This window comes from Protopterus annectens, chromosome 5.part0 (genome assembly GCF_019279795.1).
Source record: "Protopterus annectens isolate FY-2018-M chromosome 5.part0, PAN1.0, whole genome shotgun sequence".
Taxonomy (NCBI): domain Eukaryota; kingdom Metazoa; phylum Chordata; order Ceratodontiformes; family Protopteridae; genus Protopterus; species Protopterus annectens.
This window is the reverse complement of record NC_056735.1, coordinates 1,191,516,979-1,191,541,695: the sequence shown is the minus strand read 5'-3', so window position 1 is coordinate 1,191,541,695 and position 24,717 is coordinate 1,191,516,979. Positions and strand designations below refer to the sequence as shown.

Genomic DNA, 24,717 nt, shown 5'->3' with positions numbered 1-24,717 from the left:
TCATCTTAAAAATTAAAGTTTGGCTGTGACTGACAACTGACATAATATTTGACTAATCTAGCAAAGGCTTACATTCTGACACACAGACACACACACACACACACACACACACACGCGCGCGCGCGCACACACACACGCGCGCACGCAGTTTTACAATCCCTGCCCAAGACAAAAAAGTAAGGTAAGGCTACAAATTTGAAAAGTCAGCTTTTTTGAACCAAAAGTCTGAAATGTAAAATCAACAGAATGCAAGGTCCAATGAAACACATTTCTAAAAAAGACAATATGTAATGTAAATGTAACTGTTTGAAATGAGGCAGCTGCAGACGTAGAAATGCTACAGAAGAGTAGTTACTTTATAGGTTCATAGATTAGTACTAGCCAATTACCCCATTTGAGAATCAAACCCTGTACTTTGTGCTTGTAAGGTAAACACCTTAACCATTATGCCAACTTCCCAACAAGCCGTGCTTTATTTACACGTGCAGAAAAGAAATTACTGATACTATGCAGAAAATACATGGTTAACAAACAGATAACCTTTGAGGAACAGAATTCATTTGTTAAAGTGTGAATAGGTATCTATATCACAACGGTTTGGTATTTCTGATGACTCAAACAGATTACCATATCTTTCCTCAGTCCCTCAATTTTATTGGTAATATTGTACTAGAGGTGTTTAATTTTTTTATCTGCTGTTGTTAGAAAAATATGTATTAATGTGTGTATGCTTAATGCCAATTAATAATCAAAAGAATTAATATGCTTTTCATTCTATTTTACATGCACTGTGTTATATAAATTGAGTTTCATTATGAGACTGAAAAAGATGCTTTTTGAAAACTGCAGTATGCTTTCTGAAACTTGCAAGATGCCCTCTGACCTAATAATTGCTAGCACAGCAATATTCATGTTTATGCCTTTTGGAAATGTACTTGAGAAGCAGGTGCTTATCTGCTAGGTCAGGAACGAATGAATGAACAATACTATATTCTGTAAATGTAATGATTTTAAACAATCAGCTCTGTTCGAAGCATGAGAACATGTGCAGCTGCAGTAGCTTAGAGATAAAGTAGACAAAGGATTATTAGAGAAATGAACGGTTAGCATTGTGCTTGAATTAGCCATAGTACCTTGAATGGTAACATAACACGTATCTAACTGATAGTAATCACGGCCATGTTGTTTTCCTCAGGAAGTTTCTCATGAAAATTGATAAATCAGCAGAAATTCATGGGAATGATGGTCAACAGATGATGATGAAAAAGGTGGTAATCTGTTACATCAGCTTGGTAGGCCATGTCTAGTTAGAGAATGTATAAAAATGAAAGTATTTCCTGTTTCTAGTTAGACAAACTCTGTAATAGCACGTTTTTGTCTCCTTGCTGCAAGATTAAAGTGCCCTAACCTGAACCTACTGTGTTTTGATCATTTTTAAAGTATATTTTTCCTTTGACAGTTTGGTCCTTCGGACCGGAAAGTACCTCTCGCTCTAGGCCTAGGTCAGAATTGGGCGCGGTGGCATGCATCCGAACGGAGAAGAGGCCAAATCTGCTCTTCTGTGTTGAAAGACCTCCGACTGAATTGTCGTTCGAAAGAGGCCAGCCACTTTCTGATCTGGGATTGGAGAACGAGTCAACAATCCGGTGGATCAACTCACGGAGGGTCAGGTAAGGAGGAATTAACTTATTTCTGTTTTAAAATCAGGGACTAGTTGCAGAACTGTTTTAGTCAGGAAGATTTGCATGTGCAGATCAGGGATAAAAAAGGTTACTGTTTTGTCATAGATCAGGGAAACAGAATAGGTAGGCAGTTATTCTAGATAAACTGTGAAAAGGTGTAGAACCGTGGTACCACATGATAAGAAGGGTTACGTAACAATTTACAGCTTAGCTAAGGCAACAATGAGAAATCAGTGCACGAAAAGTTCCCGAGACCCGCCCCTAACTGAAGACGCGAAATATATGCAATTACAACGTGCCGACAATGTTAAGTATTATACAAAATGGGTTGATAAGTATAAATTCGATGGTAATTTAGATAAACTTGCACTTATTAAACTTGTCAGGCAACTAAAAACAGATGCAAAAGGTCAATTAAAAAAGCAACGACAATTAGGAGTCCCTCAGGCGCATAGGTGGCTTGAGGAAGCAAATCGCAGGGAACAAAAGATAAAAAATTCAAAAACGATGTTCTTAGACAAAGAAGATAATAACTTGGTAATAGCAACGGCCCCTCCTCCTCCCCCTCTGCTTCCCTTACCAGAATATGAAGCAAGTGGACAAGCTGATCCACCTCTGCTATACCCAGCTGTTTCCACAGCATCAAAACCATTTGTCAGGGATCCTATCGAGACAAGGTCTCGAACACGCGACTTGAGAAGGAAGATTGAACTATGTGAAATAAATAGAAAATCACAAGCTATGAGTGAGGAAGAAATATGTCCACTCTTAGAAGTACCAAATCCTCAGGCAGGACAGGATCCGACTCTTTTAGTTTATAGACCGTGGACACCGGAAGATATCCGGAAAGCCACGGAGGGATACAAAAATCACTGAACCCACAGACATTGCAAACATACTGGCAGACAGGTTCAGTGAAAATTTCTCCCCTCCCCCCCCCCCCAAAAGGAGGAATATCTATCCCAGCAGAGTGTAGCCTCCCAATCATCTCAAATGCCCAGGTGAGAGCTGCTCTCTCTAAAGCTAAAAACACAGCATCAATGGGACCAGATGGTGTCCCCGGCTGTGTGCTACACGAACTCAATGAGGAACTAAACCCACACATAAGGCTGCTGTTTAATCTTAGCCTTACCACAGGATACGTACCCAAAGAGTGGCGTACGGCAACTGTGGTCCCACTCCCAAAGGCGGTGCTTCTACGGACCCTGGTAATTACCACCCCATAAGCTTAACAAGCCTGGTCTGCAAAGCTATGGAGAGGATCATAATGGAACTCATAAATAAAGACATAGGGGACCTACAGACATTGGATCCTACCCAATTCGGCTTTGTCAAGGGCAGATCATGCCTCTTGAACTTGGTCGACTTTTTTGAAACAGTCACCAAGGCCACTGATGAGGGTAAGGCAGTTCACACAGCCTACCTTGACCTTGCAAAAGCTTTCGACACAATACCCCACTCGGGTATCATAGAAAAGCTCACCAGCTTAAATGTAAACCCATATGTCACAAGATGGGTTGCAAATTGGCTCAAGGACAGAACCCACAGGGTTAGAGTTGCTGGTGCCATGTCAGACTCAAGCGGTCACAAGCGGTGTCCCACAGGGCTCAGTCCTGGGCCCCTCTTGTTCGGCATCTACTTTTCAGAAGTGCAGGCAAACATAGGAGGATTGTGGCTGACAAAGTTTGCAGATGACTGCAAACTGGGCCATAGTTGAAAATCCATCAGACACAGATATCCTTCAGAGAGGTCTCATAGAAATGGATAACTGGTGCCAGAGCCATGGCCTTAAGCTAAACGCCAAAAATGTATAGTCATACCCTTTGGTAAAAACAAGGTAACCCCAAGTTACCACATAGGTGGCAATCCATTAAGCACAGAAGAGGTTATCAGGGACCTGGGGACCCAAGTTGACAGTAACCTTTCTTTTGACACTCACATTGCCAAAGTGGTTAGGAGGACCTTCTACATTGCCCACCTGATTATGAAGGGATTCACATTCAGATCAAGGGAGGTCATTGTTCCCCTGTACTCTTCACTTATCAGATCAATGATTGAGTACAATGCCCCATTCGGAATGTATCTTACCCGACACCTGCAGCAATTGGAAAGACCCCAAAAGTTCCTCACCAAAAGGATAAAGGGGCTCAAAAATATGCCATATGCTGCCCGACTGAAGAAACTCCAGCTCTATTCAGTCGCATACCGTCTGCTCAGAGGTGACCTGTGCCTGACATACAAGGCCATGTCCAACCCGGAATTAATGGACATGCTCCACCTCAAAAAATCCAAATCCACCAGAGCCACAAGAGCAAGAGACTTAAACCTCAACACGGATATAAATAGGATGTGCTGGAGCGACAGATTCATCACCCAGAGACTCCCTATGCTGTGGAACAGAATCCCGGGTCCATGTGAGACAGAGCACCTCGCTGGCTCTGTTCAAGAGGAATCTTGACCAGTGGATGGGAGATCGTAGGTTTACCCCGGGGATCATCTCTGTATCACTGCTGGACAGAGGCACGGCAAACTAATGGGTATAGTATTCTTCAACCTAAGGGGTGGTGAAAGCCACACAACTCTGGCTAGGCTTATAAATGCCCTAGGGCAGATAGCCTAGTATGAACCTATGAACCTATGAATTCCCCATCCGAAAGTGAATTTTCGAAAATTTTTAGAAGACTTACAGGGTATGAGATTAAGTTACCATTTGAATGGAGAAGAAGTAGAAAAAGTAGTTAGACAAATTGTAGGTCCAGATTGGCACATGATCAGTGGCGACTGGAATCCCCGTGACGCACAGCTTAGACCACTCCCACAAACTAATGCAGAATTGGATGGCAGAGTGAAAGGTCTGACAGACCAAATCTCTGTAAAATAGAAGTCTAGAGCTGATTGGACTTGCATTAATCAGTGCATTCAACAAGAAGGTGAAACTTTTAGTTATGTACTTACCATAACTTCGGATGTATGGGATCCATCTCGCCTACATTCATAACTGATGGGTTCGGAGCCGATCCCTCGGCTCTGACTCGGCCACTATATAGTAGAACGAAGTCTCTAATTGGCTGGGCTACCCCTTATCCCAGAATGCACCACGCCTGCTTCCCCAGATCTTGTTTGTTCGCTTTTATATACCTACATCCAGGCATAGAAACATACCAACAACTGTAACAAACTAAAGTCCTTCAAGAGAGAAACTCAGTAAGTAGCAACATTTCCTCTAAGTCCAATGGGAAGGGTGAAGGAGGGTGAGTACGTATGAATGTAGGCGAGATGGATCCCATACATCCGAAGTTATGGTAAGTACATAACTAAAAGATGTAATGGGATCCTATCTCGCCTACATTCATAACTGATGGGACAGCATCCCTAGCACCCAAATCCCGGGTGGCTCATTGGAAAATACTCCTGAGAACTGTGGAACCAAAGTAAGCTCTACCACGAGAAGCCAAATCTATCTTTTAATGAGAAATAAAGGTGTGCGGAGAAGTCCAGGTAGCGGCTGCACAGATATCATCTATCGATAATTTGGAGTGAAATGCTACAGAAGTAGCCATTGCCCTGGTAGAATGAGCCTTGACTGGGAATGGTAGCTCTTTGCCGGACTGTGAATAGATGAAGGAGATGCAATCTTTAATCCATTTGGCTATGGTGGTTTTAGCCATCGGTTGACTAACCTATTTTCATAAAGGACACAAACAGCTGATCTGACTTTCGTGTCTGATTGGTCCTACTTAAATAAAAACGCAGTTGTCTGTGAACATCCAACTGATGGAAAATATATTCTGCGCTATTGGAGAATTTGGGAAAAAACACAGGGAGTTCCAAGGATTGTTGAATGCATAAGGGGGATGCTACCTTGGGTAAGAAAGAGGGATTTAACTTGAGAGACACTCTGTCTTTGTGAAAAATCAAATAAGGGGGATTAGAACAGAGAGCCTGAAGCTCTGAGACCCGCTTGGCAGAGGTTATTGCCACCAAAAGGCGGTTTTCCAAGATAGAAATTTTATATCACAAGTAGCTGCTGGTTCAAAGGGACGGGCAGTTAAAGAAGCTAGAACCATATTCAGATCCCAAGGGGGCATAGGATGGGCTATTGGGGGCCGAAGGAGCCACGCTCCTTTAAGGAAAGATTTGCAAAGCCTGTTTGCCATTAAGGAAGGCTCAAAGGAGACATGAAAATTAGAGATAGCCGCCAGTTGGACTTTAATTGTGGAAATTGAAGAGCCCAAATAAAACAAAGAAGCCAGGAATTCTAAAACCTGAGGTACTGGGGAGGTAAGGGGATCTATACCTCATTGCTGGGCCCAAATAGCAAACCTCTTCCACTTGCTGGAATACAGTTTAATAGTGGAAGGTTTGTGAGAAGAGGACAAAATGTGGATGACGTCTGTAGAAAGAGAGTTATCGCTGACTAAGGTTGGAAGTGGAGTAACCAGGCGGCCAACTTCAAGGACCTGAGGGATGGATGAGACTGTCCCAACTGATGAGTTAACAGGTCGGGCACCAGGTCCAGAAACCATGGGCCCTCCACCGCATACCTCAGAAGGAAGGGGAACCAAACCTGACGAGGCCAGTGTGGAGCGATCAAAATCATGTCGCTTCCTAGATAAATCGCCTTCTGTATCACCTTCAGGAGAAGGGGAACCGGAGGGAAGGCATAAAGTAGACCAGGGGGCCAACTGTGAGCTAGAGCGTCCCTGGGAATCTGCCCCCGAGAGGGAGTCAGAGTGAAGAACTCCCTGCATTTCGCATTGTGAGGGCTGGCGAACAAGTCGCAACAAGGGAGGCCCCACTTGGCGAAAATGTTTGCAGCCACCCTGTCATTGAGGGACCACTCATGGGGCAACAGGAGAGTCCTGCTCAGCCTGTCTGCAATCACATTGGATTTCCCCGGAATGTGCGTTGCCACTAGGAAACGGTGGGTAGAAATCGCCCAATGCCACACTCTCATGGCCTCTCGGCAAAGAGGGTAGGACCTGGTTCCGCCTTGCTTGTTTATGTACCAGACTACCGACATGTTGTCGGATAGGATCGCAATAGTACCCCGGGGAAGAACATGATGAAGTGCTTGCAACACCAGTAGCACACTCTCATTTCCAGGATATTGATATGTAAGTGCTTTTCGTGAGCCTGCCACGTACCTTGGACAGACCTGTCCAGATAATGCCCCCCCCACCCTATCTGGGAGGCGTCCGTGGTCACCGTGGTGACGGGAGGCTGAAGGGCAAAGGGTCGCCCCTGGTCCAGGTTGGACCGAAGCAGCCACCAACGTAGGTCCCGATGGCAACTTTCCATAATCTGGACCAAATGGTTCAAGGGGAGATCCTGAAAAGACCATTGAACCGACAGTAGCCATTGCAGCACCCACATATGCAGCCTGGCTAAGGGGACTAGAAGAATAGTCGAGGCCATCGTGCCCAATAACTGCAGAATCAGTCTGGCCTGAACTCGTGATCTGGGTAACAAGGTTTGAACCTGCGACTGCAGGACCTGAATCCTTTCTACCGGCAAGAATGCCCGCATTCTTCTTGTGTCTAACTCTGCGCCTATAAAGGTAATACGCTGAGACGGCTGCAGCACAGATTTTCCCCAATTGAACATGATTCCTAGTGAATGACCCAAACTGACTGTATTCAAAAGCGCCCGAACTAATAGATGCTTGGTGGTGGCAGTAAGGAGCCAGTCGTCTAGATAGGGAAACACTTGGAATCCTAGACTTCTCAAGTGAGCTGTCACTACTGCCAGGCACTTGGTGAACACCCTGGGGGCTGTGGTGAGACCAAAGGGCAATGCTCGGAACTGGAAATGACTGGTTCCCAGGCGGAAGCGTAAGTGACTCCTGGACTCTTGACTTATCAGGATGTGATAGTAAGCATGCTTGAGATCTATGGAGCACATCCAGACATCCTTCTCCAATAACGGGAGAATGGACTGAAGGGTGACCATTCGGAATTTGGATTTTTTTTACAAAGCGATTCAATGATTTGAGGTCCAAAATGGGCCTTAAGTCCCCAGTCTTTTTTGGCACCAAAAATAGTCTTGAGTAAGTTCCAGATCTGATCTGGTCGGCGGTGACAGGCTGGATGACTCCTTTTCTTAGCAGCTTTCAGACCTCGACCGCTGCTTGATCCCGCTGACTGGGTGGCACATCCGGGATCTTCCTGATAGGAAGAGGGGGCTTTATGAAGGGGATGAGATAGCCTCCGGTTATGGTTCGGAGCACCCACTGATCCTTGGTGATAGATTCCCAAGCCTGTGGGTGTTCCGCAAAGCGACCCCCGACTGGCTCCGGAGATGCGCAGTCGGGCCACGTCTCAGGGACGGTGAGCGTAGGATGGACCACGAAAGAAATCGCGGTCTCCAGAGTTACGGGGGCCTCTGCCACCTCTGGGGCGGTGTCTTCCTGAATCCCCCCCCCCCCTGCCTCTAGAGGGGATATCACTCGGTGGAGTAGGGAAAGACCTTTGAGATTTTTTGAACCACATTTTCCCTCCTCTCTGGGCCTTGGGGTAAGATCTAGAGGGAGCGGAGAAATGGGCCCCCACGGCAGTCAAGGTCTTGCCCTCCTGCTCGCATCGAGTCAGTGTGTCCTTCACCTTGGGTCCAAACAGGGAGGACCCATCAAAGGGGGTGCCGGTGAAGGAAGACTTAAAGGCCTCCGCAAGAGGACACAAGCATAACCAGGCGTGTCTTCTAAGAGCCACGCCTGTTCCCGCTGCTCCACTCGCCCCTTCGGCCGCATATGAGATGAGCCTCATGGACGAGTTGACTATCGAAGATAGGGTAGTCATCTGGGTGCCAACAGTTTGGGTTAACGCCTCAGGAAGATTACCCGTAAGAGATTCACCTAACTCTTTGAGGAGGTCCTTTTGGAGCCTGGTAAAATGACAAAGATAATTCAGCGACCGCAGGGTAAAGGCCGCTGAAGAAAGGGTACGCTTCCCGTACCTATCCATGCTCCTGGAATCCTTATTAGGAAGGTGAATAGACGTTGAAGCCTCTGCCACATCCTGCTGAGTGGCAGATGCCACCACCATCGCATCTACTGCAACTCCTTTGGTCAAAAATTCCTTTTGAGGAGGGGCTGAGAGGAACTTGTTAGGCCTGGCGGGCACCGGTTCCACAGAGTCAGGGTGTTCCCATACCCTTCGAGAAACTAAATCTAGCAATTCATCGAAGGGTGGAGACACCCAGGAGGCGGAGGGCTGGGCCCCAAAAGCCTTGAGGAAGACTGACTCCTCTGCGGAAGGGGTTTTGGACTGCCAATCGCCTCTCTGTCTCAGGATCTCGAGGATATCTGAGAATGAGACATCATCCGAGGACGATTTTGGGGACCCCTCCGCATCATCGAGGTCAGTATCTGATGTGATAGACTCATCCTGGGAGTCAATGTGCTTCCTCTTGCACAATTTTTTCCTTGGAGGTTCATCTGAAGCGGATTCAGAAGGACCTTCCCAGGAGAAGGGAACCCCCCCAAGGGGGTATCCTCAGGCCTTGGGGCCCCGCTGTCGTGGGAATGAAGCACATCAGAAGCACCAGTTCCCAAGTCTAGGGACGGTGAGGCAGAGAATTGCTGAGCCGGCAAGGACATGGCCAGCGCACTCCTCATGGCCTCAAAAGCAGGACCTCCAGACTCTACGGAGGACACCGGCTGAGAGACCACGACGGTACCGGGAATCCCTGTGGCCGATGCTCCGAGGGGGAGACTAGGCACCGAAGCTACCAGTTCCAAAGTGTTCCCCTCGTCCCCGACCTAGGAAGTCCCAGTATCGAACTCTGACGCCGAGGACAGGGTAGGAATGATGGTCGGAACCGAGAGGCTCCGAGGGAGTCTCGGTTCTGACTGGACGACTCTGCTCCGCTCCACCATCACCGACTCCAACGGTTCCGAGGAGGTTGGAGGAGGAATCGGATGTGTCGAAGTGGGGACCGGCTCTGGAGCAGAGTGAGCTGGAGCAGAGACCATTTTTGCAAAAACCGGGGACTGGAAAAGCCTCTGGATAACTCTGTCTAAATCTGAGTCAGACAACCTGGAGGATTTAGAGGAAATAGATGGGGGCCGAGACGACTTCTCTCTCGGCTCCGACAGAACAGGGGACTGGCTCCGAAACGGCTCCAACACTATCGGCACCGGATCCGGGACCGTATGTATAAGTATCGGCGCCGAAGGAGACTTCGGGGCCGAGGGGGGAGAGTCTGAGCTGCACACCTCCAACGGCTCCGAGACCAAAGGAGCCGAAGCAGATGATTCGCCTCTCGATCCCCCAACCTGCGGCTCCGACACCAATGGAGCCGAGGAAAGAGGTATCGAGGCAGACCCTTCCATCCGAGGCTCCGAAGCCATTGGAGCCGAGGAAGAAGAGGTCGACCTATGCTTCTTGGAAGTCGGTACCGACGGAGTGGTCGGAGCCGACGACCTTTTCTTTTTAGAAGCTGGAGAGGAAGGAGAAGCCAAAGTTTCTTCAAAGGAAGGCTTAATAAGGCCCTTAAGTATCAACTTATCTTTACATTCTTGAAGGACCCTAGAGGAAAAAGCATGACAAACACTACATGTTTCCTGTAAATGTTTCGGTCCTAAACAATATACACAAACAGCATGACTATCGGTAATGGACATTTTGTAGTTACACCTAGTGCACTTTTTAAAACCAGACTTCTGCTCTTTCGACATCCTGTCACACCACTGTTTTACCACAACGATAAAACAACCTTAAGTACGGCATGAGCCCTTTTACTCAAACGGGACTGGCCCGAGATACAGCACACAAAAACGGGCAGAAGCCCTATAACTTAAACGGGCTTAACCTGATAAAAAGAGAATGTACAGTAAGACAATTTCAGCACACACAAATAAGGGCAAGGGCCCAACTTAAACGGGCCTTACCTGGTAAATAGAAAAAAATACCAATCACACCAAAAAAAGTTTACACACACACGTAAAGCTGTTAAAACAGCTGTTTGTTAAATTTATGAAGAAACCCCTTGGTCAAAAGACCAAAAAGTAACCAAAAAACTACTTAGCTCCAGCCAAGTCGAGACCAGGTCTAGCTTGAAAAGCAGCAAATGAGATCTGGGGAAGCAGGCATGGTGCATTCTGGGATAAGGGGTAGCCCAGCCAATTAGAGACTTCGTTCTACTATAGTGGCCGAGTCGGAGCCGAGGGATCGGCTCCGAACCCATCAGTTATGAATGTAGGCGAGATAGGATCCCATTACATCAGTTGATAGATATTATGCTAGATTATTAGAGTGCTTTAATAACCACTGTGGAATGCAGATACCAGAAAACCAGACACAAGATTCCCCATATGAACAACAGCTAAAGAATGCATTCTTAAAAGGTAGTATAACTCCCATTAGCAGTTTTATTACAAAGCACATGGTAGACCATCGTACGAGTAGATTGCAGCCATTACTTGAATATGCTAGACATGCAGAGAGACATTTTAATAGTAAAAAGAAAAAGAAAACTCAAGTATTTTCAGCAGAAGATGGGTCAGAAGTATTTGTAATACAAACTGGGAGAAGGGGTAAGAAAAATACCCAGAGAAATAAACAATCTGACAAGCGATCAGAAGATTTTGAGGAAAGAAAGAAAAGAGGTGAATGTTTTAAATGTGGGGAAAAAAGGACATTTAGCAAGGAATTGCAGGCTAAATAAAAAGGTGACTAGAGAAAATAAGGAGGATGAGGAATGACTATATGATCGTCCGGAATTCACTGAATGAAAATAAACAAGAAAAGACAAGTGCAAATGTGATAGCAAGGGTAGAGGATGTGACAGAAGGGGTAGAGGATGTACATGAATTTGTAGACGTTGAGGAAAATGAAATTTTGGACTTAGCCTTATTGAGCCTAGAGCTTTACTTAGCAGATACAAAACCTGAAGTGACGCTATTGGTAGAGGGGGGGGTGGTCAAATTTATGTGTGACTCAGGGGCTTCACGGACCCTAATACACCCTTCCAAATTACCAGAAGATTCAGAATCACCAGATTATATACTAGTGAAAGCAGCTAATGGACAGCTGTATCGGGAGCCACTCTCCCATGACATAGCGATAACAGACCCCGTTTCAGATATGACCCAGAAAAGTAAAATTGTAGTTTCTGCAAAATGTCCAGTAAACCTTTTGGGTAGAGACTTAATGCAGATATTTGGCATAGCCATAGTTCCAACCATGCAGGGTATGGAAGCACAGCGACAAATGGATACTTTTGTGGTGCAACCGGCGGGTGAGACATATTATTGGTACAGCCAGGACTTGGTTACGACTGGTCCAGGGGCAGTAACCGAAGAACTGATGAACGTAGCCATCAGTATATCCCCCTCCCTCAACACTGACAAACAGCATTTGTTGCATTGTACTCTATATTACTGTAATAGACCAGGACCTGATAAAGAATATGAGCAGGAATTGTTTCAGAACCACGCAAACAGACTAGTGTTACGAAACTTGTACTGGGACACAGAAGGAAACAGTGTAGTAAGCTGTTCATTGCCCCAGGAATTTTTAGCACTTTACAAATCTAATCGATTGCCACATGTTAGCTTAACTAAGAATAGAAATTTGAAATGGGCAGACTTAGGAGAAAAAGTCACAAGGTGGGAATAACAGACAGAATTGGAACTCTCCAAACAAGGAGTATAGAAACAGAAATTGAATTGGATAACGCAGACACACCCAGCTGTGCACTCACAGGCTAGTGAGAATAGCTGAGTATTACTCTTATTGGAGGAAGAGGAAAAAGCCTTGCGAAACATACCAGCGACTCTCTGGTCAACAGAGAAATCAGATGTAGGACTTATATGAACAGCAGGACCAGTTACTATTACGCTAAAGTCAGCATTTAGACCTCAGAAAAGACAGTATCCCTTGAGAAAGGATGCAGAGATAGGGATCAAACCTATAATAGCAGCCTTACTTAAGGAAGGAGTCTTAATAGAATCTCCCGATTCACCATGTAATACACCCTTATTTCCTGTCAGGAAAGCAAACGGGGAATGGCGTATGGTCCAAGATTTACAAGCTGTAAATAATGCAGTTATACCCAGGGCACCAACGGTGCCACATCCGCACACCTTACTGAATGATTTAAAGCCTCAGCAGAAGTATTTTTCTGTGGTAGATATTAGTAATGCATTTTTCACAATACCGATACACCCCGACAGCCAACATTGGTTTGCATTTATATTTCAGGGGAAACGGTATACATATACGAGATTAACACAGGTATATTGTGAAAGACCAACAATATTTGCACAAGAAATGGCAAGCAACCTGGCGGGATTTATTCCACCAAAAGGTAGTCAGATTTTACTTTATGTAGACGACATTCTGCTGGCAGACCCACCCAGCAAGAATGTAAAGAGGACACCATAGCATTATTACAGTTTCTAGCTACTCAAGGACACAAAGTGAACAAAAACAAACTACAACTTTGGAGAAAACAAGTTAAGTACTTGGGATATGTAATATCCAAAGAAGGTAGAATATTAGACAAAGATAGAAAAACAGCAATATTACAAGCACCTAGACCAACTACCAAGAAGGAAATGATGTCCTTCCTGGGAACTACTAACTTTTGTCGGAGTTGGATACCAAATTATGCTTTGGAATCTGCTCCACTGACTAACTTAATATTCAAAAAGTCGATGGCAGCACAGGATTTATTACAATGGACACCAGAAGCAGCTTTCTGCAAGCTGAAAACTGATAGCATCATCCTTAGTTTTAGGATTACCGAACTATCATAAGCAATGTTTTCAAACTGTAGACTGTAAGCAAGGTTATATGACATCAGTATTGACACAACAACATGGGGACAAGCAACGCCCCATAGCTTACTATTCATCACAGTTAGACCCAGTGGCACAGTCCCTGCCCCACTGTGTACAAGCAATAGTTGCAGCTGCAATGGCAGTGCAGTCTTCGGCCTCAGTAGTGTTATTCCACCCTCTCACATTGAGAGTGCCTCATGCAGTCGCAATTATTTTACTGCAAGAAAAAGTAGCATATCTTTCTCCTGCTAGACATCTTTCCTGTATGACTATACTGTTGAGCCAACCTCGTATGACAATTGAACGATGCACAACTTTGAATCCGTCAACCTTGCTCCCAACCCCTGCAGATAGCAAACCGCACTGCAGCCTGCAGGAGATTGAGCAAAAGACATTACCGAGACAAGATCTTACAGATGTTCCCTTGGATGATACCGAGGTGACATACTATGTGGACGGCTCGTGCAGGAGGGGTCCTACAGGACAGATCCTAGTGGGGTATGCAGTCGTTTCTGATACTGAAACTTTAGAAGCAAAATCTTTACCACACAATTTATCTGCACAAGCAGCGGAGTTGATTGCCTTGACAAGGGCATGTACCTTAGCAAAAGGTAAGAAAGTGAATATTTATACTGACAGCCAGTATGCTTTTTCTACTGTACATGTTTTTGCGCAGCAGTGGAAAAATAGAGGAATGATAACATCTACTGGTAAACCAATTAATCATGCGCAATTCATTTTAGATTTATTAGACTCTATTCAGTTACCTCAAAAAATAGCTATTTGCAAATGCGTAGCTCATACCAAGCAACAGGACAGAATTTCAAAAGGTAATGCGCGGGCTGATACAGCTGCGAAACAGGCAGCCCCAGAAGCTTTTCTTTTGAGTGAGGAATTACAACCCTCTGAGATTTTAGATTTAGAAATGTTAAAAACAATGCAGACACTTACTATAAATGTAGAAAAACAGAAGTAGATAAAACGAGGAGCAATCCTTGAAAAGGGACTGTACATCTCCAAGGAAAAGAAACCAATTTTGCCATCTAACTTGTTTAGATATGCAGCTTTGTTGAGCCATGGGCAGAGCCATGTCTCAACAGGGGGGATGGTACAGTTAGTGAATCGAGTGTTTACAACATATGGATTTACGAACTACACAAAAAATTTTTGTGCAGCATGCCATGTTTGTAACAAGCATCATGCACATGGGGCATTGAAGCCTAAGCAAGGGAGTTTCCCTACACCACTGTATCCGTTTCATACTATTTGTATGGATTTCATAGAACTGAATAAGTGTGAGAATAAAAAGTATTGCCTTATCATTATAGATATGTTTTCCAAATGGGTGGAAGCTTTTCCAACTAAAAATCCAGATGCAGCTACCCAGATTTGGCATACCGGAAAAGATTTATAGTGATAACGGTACACATTTCGTGAACCAAACAGTGCAACAACTTAGTCGTTATTTTGGAATATCGTTAAAAAATCACTGCGCTTACCACCCCCAATCTGCAGGATTAGTTGAGAGGCATAATGGGGTGTTGAAGAATAAGCTTAGGAAGTTGATGAGTGAGACACAAAAGAACTGGGTGCACTGTTTGCCTCTAGCACTGTTGAGCATGAGAACTGTTCCAAATGCAAAGGTATTAACTCCTTTTGAAACTTTGATTGGGAGGGCATATTATACACCTCAGTGGAAACCTCTCATGTCTACAGAGCAAGAAGCTGACAGTTCACTTGCAGGGTATATGAGACGATTTTTGAATAACAAACTTTTGCAGTTAAATTCTGTTTCAGATAAAAAGCAACCGAAATCGGAAGCACCAGTAGCCCCAGGCACCTGGGTCTGGGTGAAGATTGTGAAGAGAAAGAACTGGAGTTCTCCGAAGTGGGAAGGACCGTACCAGGTACTACTGTCGACACTCACTGCAGTCGAGATCACGGAGCGAGCTTCCTGGATTCATTTGCCGCACTGTAAACTGGTTAAGAACTTTGATTTGGACAAAAACTTTATTACTGTTGTACAACGAGAACATAACGGCCAGGTACAGAGTGAATAGAGACATTGAGCAACCTCAGAAAACTTGTATGATCATTTTGATAACTATGCTAATCACATTGTTCTTTTTGTTGTGGCCACTCCTTTTTCCCGCCACAAAAGTTGAACTGATTAAACGTAATGAGCCAAACATAGACTGGCATCCGAATTTTAACACTTATCAGGCAATTACACGTGTGTATGCAGAGACTTTTAATGTTTCGAACTGCTGGGTCTGCACGGCCATACCAACAGCATACGGGGGTTTATTGATGGCTGCTTTCCCCCTAGGGGTCAATGAGACCTGGGAAAATCTGTTTTTTGACACAGTTGCTATTAAAGCACATGATAAGGTAGCACTGTATTTGCCTGTAACACAAAAAGGAATTGTATGTTTTTACAAAAATGATACCATCCTAGTGGGATGGAGCAAGTGTAATGTCACCGTACAATATAAATGTTATACAAAAGCAAATGATTTAGGTGGATCGTGTAGTACAGATTATAACTCATTTTTGAAATCTATGCATAAGACTCTTGATCAGGTACAACGTAATCCTGTACTTTTTAAACAGTTATCTATAATAGATAGTAAAATGTTTCATGCAGGGCAGTCATTTTGTAACAAAGTAACACAAAGTAGAGGATTGTTATTTTGTGTGTGGTAAAAAGGCATATAAATGGTTACCTGAGAATAGGTCTGGCAGTTGTTTTTTGGGATACCTGGTCCCGGCCATCCGACACACTGCAGTTTTGCCTCAGGGAAATATTCGAAATACCAGAGATGTAACCAAAAAGACTGTTAAGAAACCTGAGAATCCAGTGGGACAGATCGAAGCGGGCTGGAAAGACCATCGTAATGTGGGAACCAAACTTGCGCACATGGACTTGAGTGATGCTGTCATATCCAGGGCAGGTATATTACCTGCATATGGTGCAGTTAAATCGATATGGGAGCTGCGAAAACTGTCTAAACTTCTCGAAGTAATGAGTAATGCGACTTTTTCTGCTCTTGAACTGATAACTGATGAACTGAATGCCATGAGAACTGTAGTACTCCAAAACCGAATGGCTCTTGACTTCACCCTAGCGGCGAGGGGTGGGACGTGCGCTTTAATCAAAGAAGAATGCTGTGCGTTTATTCCTGATCATCAGCATGAGATTAACGATCATCTCGAGGTGATTCAGCAAGTGTCGGCCATGACCAAACCAGGCCCAAAACCTATGACAGACTTTTTCCAGAATGTAATTGGGGGGGGTGGGGTTCCATCCTAATGAACATATTGATTGCCATTGGGGTAGGATTACTCCTAATAGGAGTTTGTGTTTGTTGTGGAATCCCCTGCATGAAGAAATTAATCAAAGAATTCATAGATATATCAGTATCTGAGACTATGTATTAAAGTACTGAATTTGAAGAGCTGCTAGAATGCAAAACACTTTCATAAAAGTTTAAACTGAATGACTTTCTTAACTGCAAATCCTGACTGGAAGAGGTTAGGAAAAGAAGCAAACTGTTTATTCTTTTTTTGAAAATAGAATTAAAAAGTATTAACAGGAGGGAAATGTTAGAAAAATATGTATTAATGTGTGTATGCTTAATGCCAATTAATAATCAAAAGAATTAATACGCTTTTCATTCTATTTTACATGCACTGTGTTATATAAATTGAGTTTCATTATGAGACTGAAAAAGACGCTTTTTGAAAACTGCAGTATGCTTTCTGAAACTTGCAAGATGCCCTCTGACCTAGTAATTGCTAGCACAGCAATATTCATGTTTATGCCTTTTGGAAATGTACATGAGAAGCAGGTGCTTATCTGCTAGGTCAGGAACAAATGAATGAACAATACTATATTCTGTAAATGTAATGATTTTAAACAATCAGCTCTGAGAACATGTGCAGCTGCAGTAGCTTAGAGATAAAGTAGACAAAGGATTATTAGAGAAATGAACTGTTAGCATTGTGCTCGAATTAGCCATAGTACCTTGAATGGTAACATAACATGTATCTAACTGGTAGTAATCAAGGCCATGTTGTTTTCCTCAGGACGTTTCTCATGAAAATTGATAAATCAGCAGAAATTCATGGGAATGATGGTCAACAGATGATGATGAAAAAGGTGGTAATCTGTTACGTCAGCTTGGTAGGCCATGTCTAGTTAGAGAATGTATAAAAATGAAAGTATTTCCTGTTTCTAGTTAGACAAACTCTGTAATAGCACATTTTTGTCTCCTTGCTGCAAGATTAAAGTGCTCTAACCTGAACCTACCATGTTTTGATCATTTTTAAAGTATATTTTTCCTTTGACAGCTGTATTCCCCTGGATTACAGATGAACTCCTCCTCTCTGTATTCCCCTAATGTACTACAGTTTCTACAACATTAGGAAGCTATTCTGTGTCCAGTATTCTTCCTGCAAATATTGTTTTTACCACCTTCAGATCTACTACCTTTCAGATGCCAATTGTGCATATTCTCCACTCTTATCTCCATTACAAGTGATTATCAGTCTCCTAACCATCCTGTGTTTGTCTAATGCTATTCATCCTCCTATGGTCAGTAAACTTAGCACCTACAACCATTCTAAAGATTTCAGGTCTTCAAAACATACAATTCCTTCAGTCTTCTTTGAACACAGTATTAACATCCTTTTCAGTATAGAGCATCATCAGCTGGACATGATACGCTTGATGTTATCTCGCCTCCAATTAAGACAGAATTAGTAAAACCTCTAACTCATTGGTCAGTAATCCTGACTATTCCATCTTAATATCCTGCTAGCATTAACTACTGCCCTTTCTTCCTCTGAATGTGTCTATTCATCCCTTCCTGCTCCAGGATAGCCTTCTTTTCTTTAACCATCTCCAAATCCACTCAAATACTTTTTTTTTCTTTTGCAATTAAATCTCAACTGTCACTTATCTTTCCATCTAAACAGTTCATATGTATCTGCTGGCAAATTATACCCTTCCATCTATTGCCATTACCTCTATTTTTATATCATCTAAAAAAAAAGATGTAGCATGCAGTTTTCAATGCTAGATTCAAAAGTTTTGTTGAATAAAATTTCATCAAGAACCAGTTAGGCACTCAATGTCAGTTTCTCACTTGACTTTCCTTTCTTAACACCACAACATTCTGTCTTTTCAAGCTCATTCATTTCTGAAGACATTTCATGAGCCCACTTCCCATCCCCACTCCTTTCAGTTTATCCACCATCTTAAAGTGATACATTAAGCTGAAACCTTTTTTTAAAACTATACAACCACAATGAAAGTTTCCCTTGACAACTTATCTAAAATGTAGTAGATATTTGGAAATTAATAGCCTAGAGGTATGAGACTGGGACACCAATAATTGAAATTATTGTATTTACTTCATCTTGCATGATTAAAATGAATGTTAACCCAACTATATCTGATTGCAAGAATTCATTCTTGTGGAAACAGTCATGTACTGACCATAATATGTTAGAGCTTCTTGATCCATGTCCATATACTATAAAACACAGGAATGGTCACTACAGGCAGTTGTCTTTCCAGCATCTATAGAGCTTTCCCAAGCAAAAGTTTCTCCACTCACTTCCATAATGCACCATGCTTTCCTTTCCCTCTCTCCAGATCAAGTTTGTTAACATAGTTGTATACCCATATGTACTCTAATCAAGTCACAGACAATTGGTAACCCAAGTAATAACACCCTCAGAAGGCCTTTGGAATGATCAGACAGGTCTCTTAAAAGGGATGCAAGAAAAAAAGGGAGAAGACGTGCAGAGATATCGAAGGGGACTGGCATTGGTATGAATCATGAAGATCCAACATTATGGTAAGTACATAATTTTCATACTTTGTATGATTCGGTACATAAACTACAAAGGTAGCATACAGTCCTCAGCTGCTAGTCTTGGGTGGATTTCATGACAGAGTACAGAAAATGTAGACTGCAAAGGTAGACCTAGATCCAGCTTACAGTGGTTTGCAAAACTATGCAGTAAAGCCCATGTTACAGCAGCACAATTAATATCCACAAAATAATTCCTGAAAAGGTCTGTAAAATAGAGACAGCCTTGCAGAATGAGCTTTGGATTTACCTGGTAGAGCCTTTCTGTTACTGGAATAGTGAGACAGACACCAGGACACAGAGACCTTGGAAACCTTCTTGTCTAATCTGGTTGATGCAAAATTTAACAGAAGCTGGCCATCCTTTCTGTGATCTTTAGTCCTGTGAAGATAGAATTTTAGTTGTCTGAGTACATCTAGGCAATGCAATTTATATTTGTCCTAACTGGAAAACTGTGGTGAAAAACCTTGGAAGATTGGACTGACTGCTGTGTCTTTCAGCTTTTCGCCCATTCACACTTGTCTCCACTCAGAAGACGCTCTGACTAAAGCTTAATAATAATAATAATAATAATAATAATAATAATAGTAATTTAAACCACTCTAGGCATATAGGCTGTATTAGTCCACAGGTAATGTATAAGTTATGGAGAGCAGAAAAATAGAGACTGTGATTCAGAACCCTTCTAGCTGAGGTAATTGTCCCCAAAAATAATATTTTTGAAGATATGAATTTCAAAACCACTCTGGCTGCTGCTTTAAAATGAGGGAGTACCATCCTCTCTAGCACAAAATTTAGATCCCAAGGGGGAATGGGGTCTTTGAAATGCAAAAATGCGCATCAGAAATTGGCCTTAAAGACCGAGATGCTAGACATTAAGAGTAGAGTCTCTGGTGGAAATTAAAGACAGCTGCTAGGTGTATCCTCAGGGTGGAATAACTAGATCCTTCATCAAATATACAATCTAAGAACTGCAAAATGAGAGGGACAGGAGATTTATCAGGATCACTCCACTTCTGAATTGCCCAGACAAAAAAGTTTGTCCATTTCCCATTGTAAATCTTTCTGGACTAAAGTCAGCATACGACTTATTCTAGGTGAGCACACTGGATTGCTGGCCATTAACACAACTGGAGAAATCAAGCAGTTAATCTGAGGAAGCATATGTCTGGATGAGGCCTGTCGAATTTATGGGACAGGAGACATGGATGAAGCTCCAGAAGAACCATAACAGGGGAAAAGTACAGTAGTGTTAGGAACTTATTTCAAATGTAGATATTAAAATATGTTCACAATTATAGTCATCATTGTGGGGATATACTGTCTACAGGTAGCCTGACTGTCTGGCCCAGTTTTCCGAGTTATCCCTTCCCCAATGCTTTGGTCTATTTCATCCCACTATTATGTGACGGCATCATAGCTTTATACTAGGCTAATAACCAACAGGGTCTTTACAAGCCTAGCCGTGCAACTCAACCCAGTTTTGTCCCAGAGTTCACTGGATGCCTATATGATGGGTTATGTTACTAAAGAGGCAGCTAAGGATTATGTGTGTATGGGGAGTATGTTAGTTGGAGATTAATTTACTTACTGTCGACCTCTTCCATCAGAGACATGGTGGCCATACCAGGGGTGAAGTTGCGATTTCACATCCAGTGATCAAAGTTACTTTTGAATAGGGCCAATGATGAACTCTGCTTCATACAGCTAGGGAACTTACTCCATAGCACAGGGGATCCTTTGAGACGCATATCGGTTCCTCCAGCAGTTCTATTTATGTCTCAAAATTCAGGTCCTTGGATCTACTGTTTCTACTGCTGTTTGCCTTGTGGATGTGCAAGAGATCCATTAGAGTTGGATCAGAGGATGCCTTACATGCTAGGCAAAGATCACCTCTCAGTAACCTTTCATAGGATCACAGGTTACTAGGCTATTAGCCCTGAGGCCTTTAAAAGTCTAGCCAAGAGTTTAGCCCATGTTTAGACAAGTCAGCACCCGATCATCCTGTCCAGCAAGGACACCGGTGGAATTCCAGGGATGTATTTTCTGTTTCCCATCCAGTTATCCAGGTTGCACTTAAAAAGGGGTAAAGTGGTACTCTGCTTGGAGAGGGGAGTCTAATCCATAGACGAGGGAGTCTTTGGGACACAAATCTGTCCTGCAAACAAGTCCTGTTGATGTCACAGACCAGTTTGAGGCCGCACGTGCGAGTTGCTCCAGTGGAGCTTGACTTACGGATATGCAGCAGTCCCATCAAGGAGGGATCTGTGATCGCCTTGTAAGCCAGACAGAGGTCACCTCTGATGAGTCCGTATGAAATTGAGTATAGGGATAGGGCTTTTAGCCTATCAGGTTCGAGGCCCTGGATTCTCCTGGTGAGGAATCTCTGTGGTCTCTCCAGCTGCTGCATGTGCTCTGAGTGGTACATGCTGAAAGAAGCACTGTGCTCAATGGGCCTTATAAGGGATGTTATGACCTCCTTGTCTCTGGATGAGATACCCTTACTTATGAGGTGGGCCATGTAGAAGGCTTTCCGTACAAAGGAAGCAAAAGGGGTAAAGTGGTACTCTGCTTGGAGAGGGGAGTCTAATCCATAGACGAGGGAGTCTTTGGGACACAAATCTGTCCCGCAAACAAGTCCTGTTGATGTCACAGACCAGTTTGAGGCCGCACGTGCGAGTTGCTCCAGTGGAGCTTGACTTACGGATATGCAGCAGTCCCATCAAGGAGGGATCTGTGATCGCCTTGTATGCCAGACAGAGGTCACCTCTGATGAGTCCGTATGAAATTGAGTATAGGGATAGGGCTTTTAGCCTATCAGGTTCGAGGCCCTGGATTCTCCTGGTGAGGAATCTCTGTGGTCTCTCCAGCTGCTGCATGTGCTCTGAGTGGTACATGCTGAAAGAAGCACTGTGCTCAATGGGCCTTATAAGGGATGTTATGACCTCCTTGTCTCTGGATGAGATACCCTTACTTATGAGGTGGGCCATGTAGAAGGCTTTCCGTACAAAGGAAGCAATTTGGCGGTCAAAAGTCAGGTTGCTATCAACCTGGGTGCCCAAATCCCTCACGACCGACTGCGTGCTTAGGAAGTTGATATTAATGTGATAATTTGTGGGGACATCACTCCCCCCAAAGGGGATGATGATGCATTTTTTGGTATTCAGATTGAGGCCATGTTTCTGGCACCAGTCATTTGTCTGAGTGAGACCCTTTTGGAGTATGTCCACATCACTAGGGGAATTGATGACAGCACCCAGCTTGTAGTCATCTGCAAACTTGGTCAGCCACAGCCCACTGGTTTTGGCCTGCACCTCAGAAAAGTATATTCCAATAACAGAGGCCCCAATACTGGACCCTGGGGTATGCCGCTTGTTACGGGTCTACTGCTTGATGTGGATTCCCCTATTTTGACTATGTGGGTTTTATCAGTGAGTCAATTTGCTACCCATCTGGTAACATATGGATTGATGCCTAGTTGAGAGAGTTTATCTATTATGCCAGAGTTGGAAATATGCCAGAGTGGGGAATAGTGTCAAAGGTTTTAGCCAGCTCAAGGTAGGCGGTTTGCACTGTCGTCCCCTTGTCCATGGCTTTGGTGACTGTCTCAAAGAAGTCAACCAAATTTAACAGATATGAGCTACCGCTGATGAAGTCAAACTGTGTGGAATAGAGTGTTTGGAGGTTCCCAATGTCCTTGCTAACGAGGTCCATGATAATCCATTCCATGGCTTTGCAGATCAATCTAGTTAGCCTGATGGGTCTATAACTTCCTGGATTGGTGGACACTCCACTTTTGTGCAAAGGGATGACAGTGGCTGTCCTCCACTCAGTTGGGACGAACCCGGTACTCAGGCTTTAGTTGAATAGGGTGCCCAATGGTGCTGCAAATTCCTTGCCTGAGTTCACATAGATGCAGCTTGGGATGTTATCGGGTCTTATGGAGGCTGTACTTTTTGCCTTTGAGAGAGCAGTGATGACCTGTTCCCTAGATACAGTGGATATAAAAAATGTACACACCTCCTGTTAAAATGCCAGGTTTCTGTGATAAAAAATGAGACGACAATAAATCAATTCAAATGTTTTCCCACCTTTAATGTGACTTATAACCTGTACAATTCAATTGAAAAACAAACAAATCTGTTAGGGGAAAAATATAAAAAATAAAAAACATACAATAAATTGGTTGCATAAGTGTGCACACCCTTAAATTAATACTTTGTTGTAGCACCTTTTGATTTAATTACAGTATTTAGTCTTCTTAGGTAGGAGCCTATCAGCATGGCACATCTTGACTTGGCAAGATTTGCCCACTCTTCCTTGTAAAAGTGCTCCATATCTGTCAGACTGTGAGGGCATCTCTTCTGCGCAGCCCTCTTCAGGTCACCCCACAGATTATCTATTGTATTTAGGTCTGGGCTCCGGGTGGGCCATTCCAAAACTTTAATGTTCTTCTGGTTAAGCCATTCTTTTGTTGATCTGGATGTATGCTTGGGGTCACTGTTGTGTTGAAAGGTGAAATTCCTCTTCATCTTCAGCTTTCTAGCAGATACCTGAAGGTTTTGGACCAAAAGTGACTGGTATTTGGAACTGTTCATAATTCCCTCCACTTTGACTAAAGCCCCAGTTCCAGCTGAAGAAAAGCAACCCCAAAGCATAATACTGTCACCATCATGCTTCACCGTGGGGATGGTGTTCTTTTGGTGATGCGAAGAGTTGTTTTTGCGCCAAATGTACCTTTTGGAATTGTGGCCAAAAAGTTCAACCTTAGTCTCTTCAGACCATAGCACATTTTCCCCATATGCTTTTGGGAGACTTGATGTGTTGTTTTGCAAATTTTAGTCGGGGCTGGATGTTTTTCTGTGTAAGAAAAGGCTTCCTGACTTGCAACCCTACCTCATAGGCCAGACGTATGGAAAATAACGGAGATTGTTGTCACATGTAGTACACAACCACCACTTGCCAGAAATTCCTGCAGCTCTTTCAGTGTTGCTGTAGGTCTCTTGGCAGCTTCCCTGACCAGTTTTCGTCTTGTCTTTTCATCAATTTTCGTCTTGTCTTTTCATCAATTTTGGAAGGACGTCCAGTTCTTTGCAAAGTCACTGCTGTCCTATATTTTCACCACTTTCTAATGACTGTCTTCACTGTGTTCCATGGTATATCCAATGATGTGGAAATTTTTTTGTACCCTTCTCGACTGATACCTTTCAACAATGAGATCCCTTTAATGCTTTGTAAGCTCTTTGTGAACCATGGCTTTTGCTGTAACAGGCAACTGAGTAAATGTCAGGAAAATCCTACTAGGGCAGCTGAACGTTACTTAGAGTTAATCCAAGTCTCTCTAATTGATGGCAGGTGTGTACCCAAG

The 24,717-nt window shown here is 43.5% G+C and overlaps 1 protein-coding gene across 2 annotated transcripts in view; it reads right to left on the bottom strand.

Moving 5' to 3' along the window:
• Positions 1–24,717, bottom strand: part of ZBTB38 (zinc finger and BTB domain containing 38) — a 606,633-nt gene that overhangs the window by 391,733 nt on the left and 190,183 nt on the right. The window contains exon 2 of one of the 2 annotated variants that reach the window (XM_044071057.1): positions 19,600–19,730. The exons of the other annotated variant lie outside the window; for it this stretch is intronic. The gene's annotated coding sequence lies outside the window, so the exon portion shown is untranslated. The remainder of the gene's footprint in view (positions 1–19,599; positions 19,731–24,717) is intronic. 2 annotated transcript variants of the gene reach the window in all.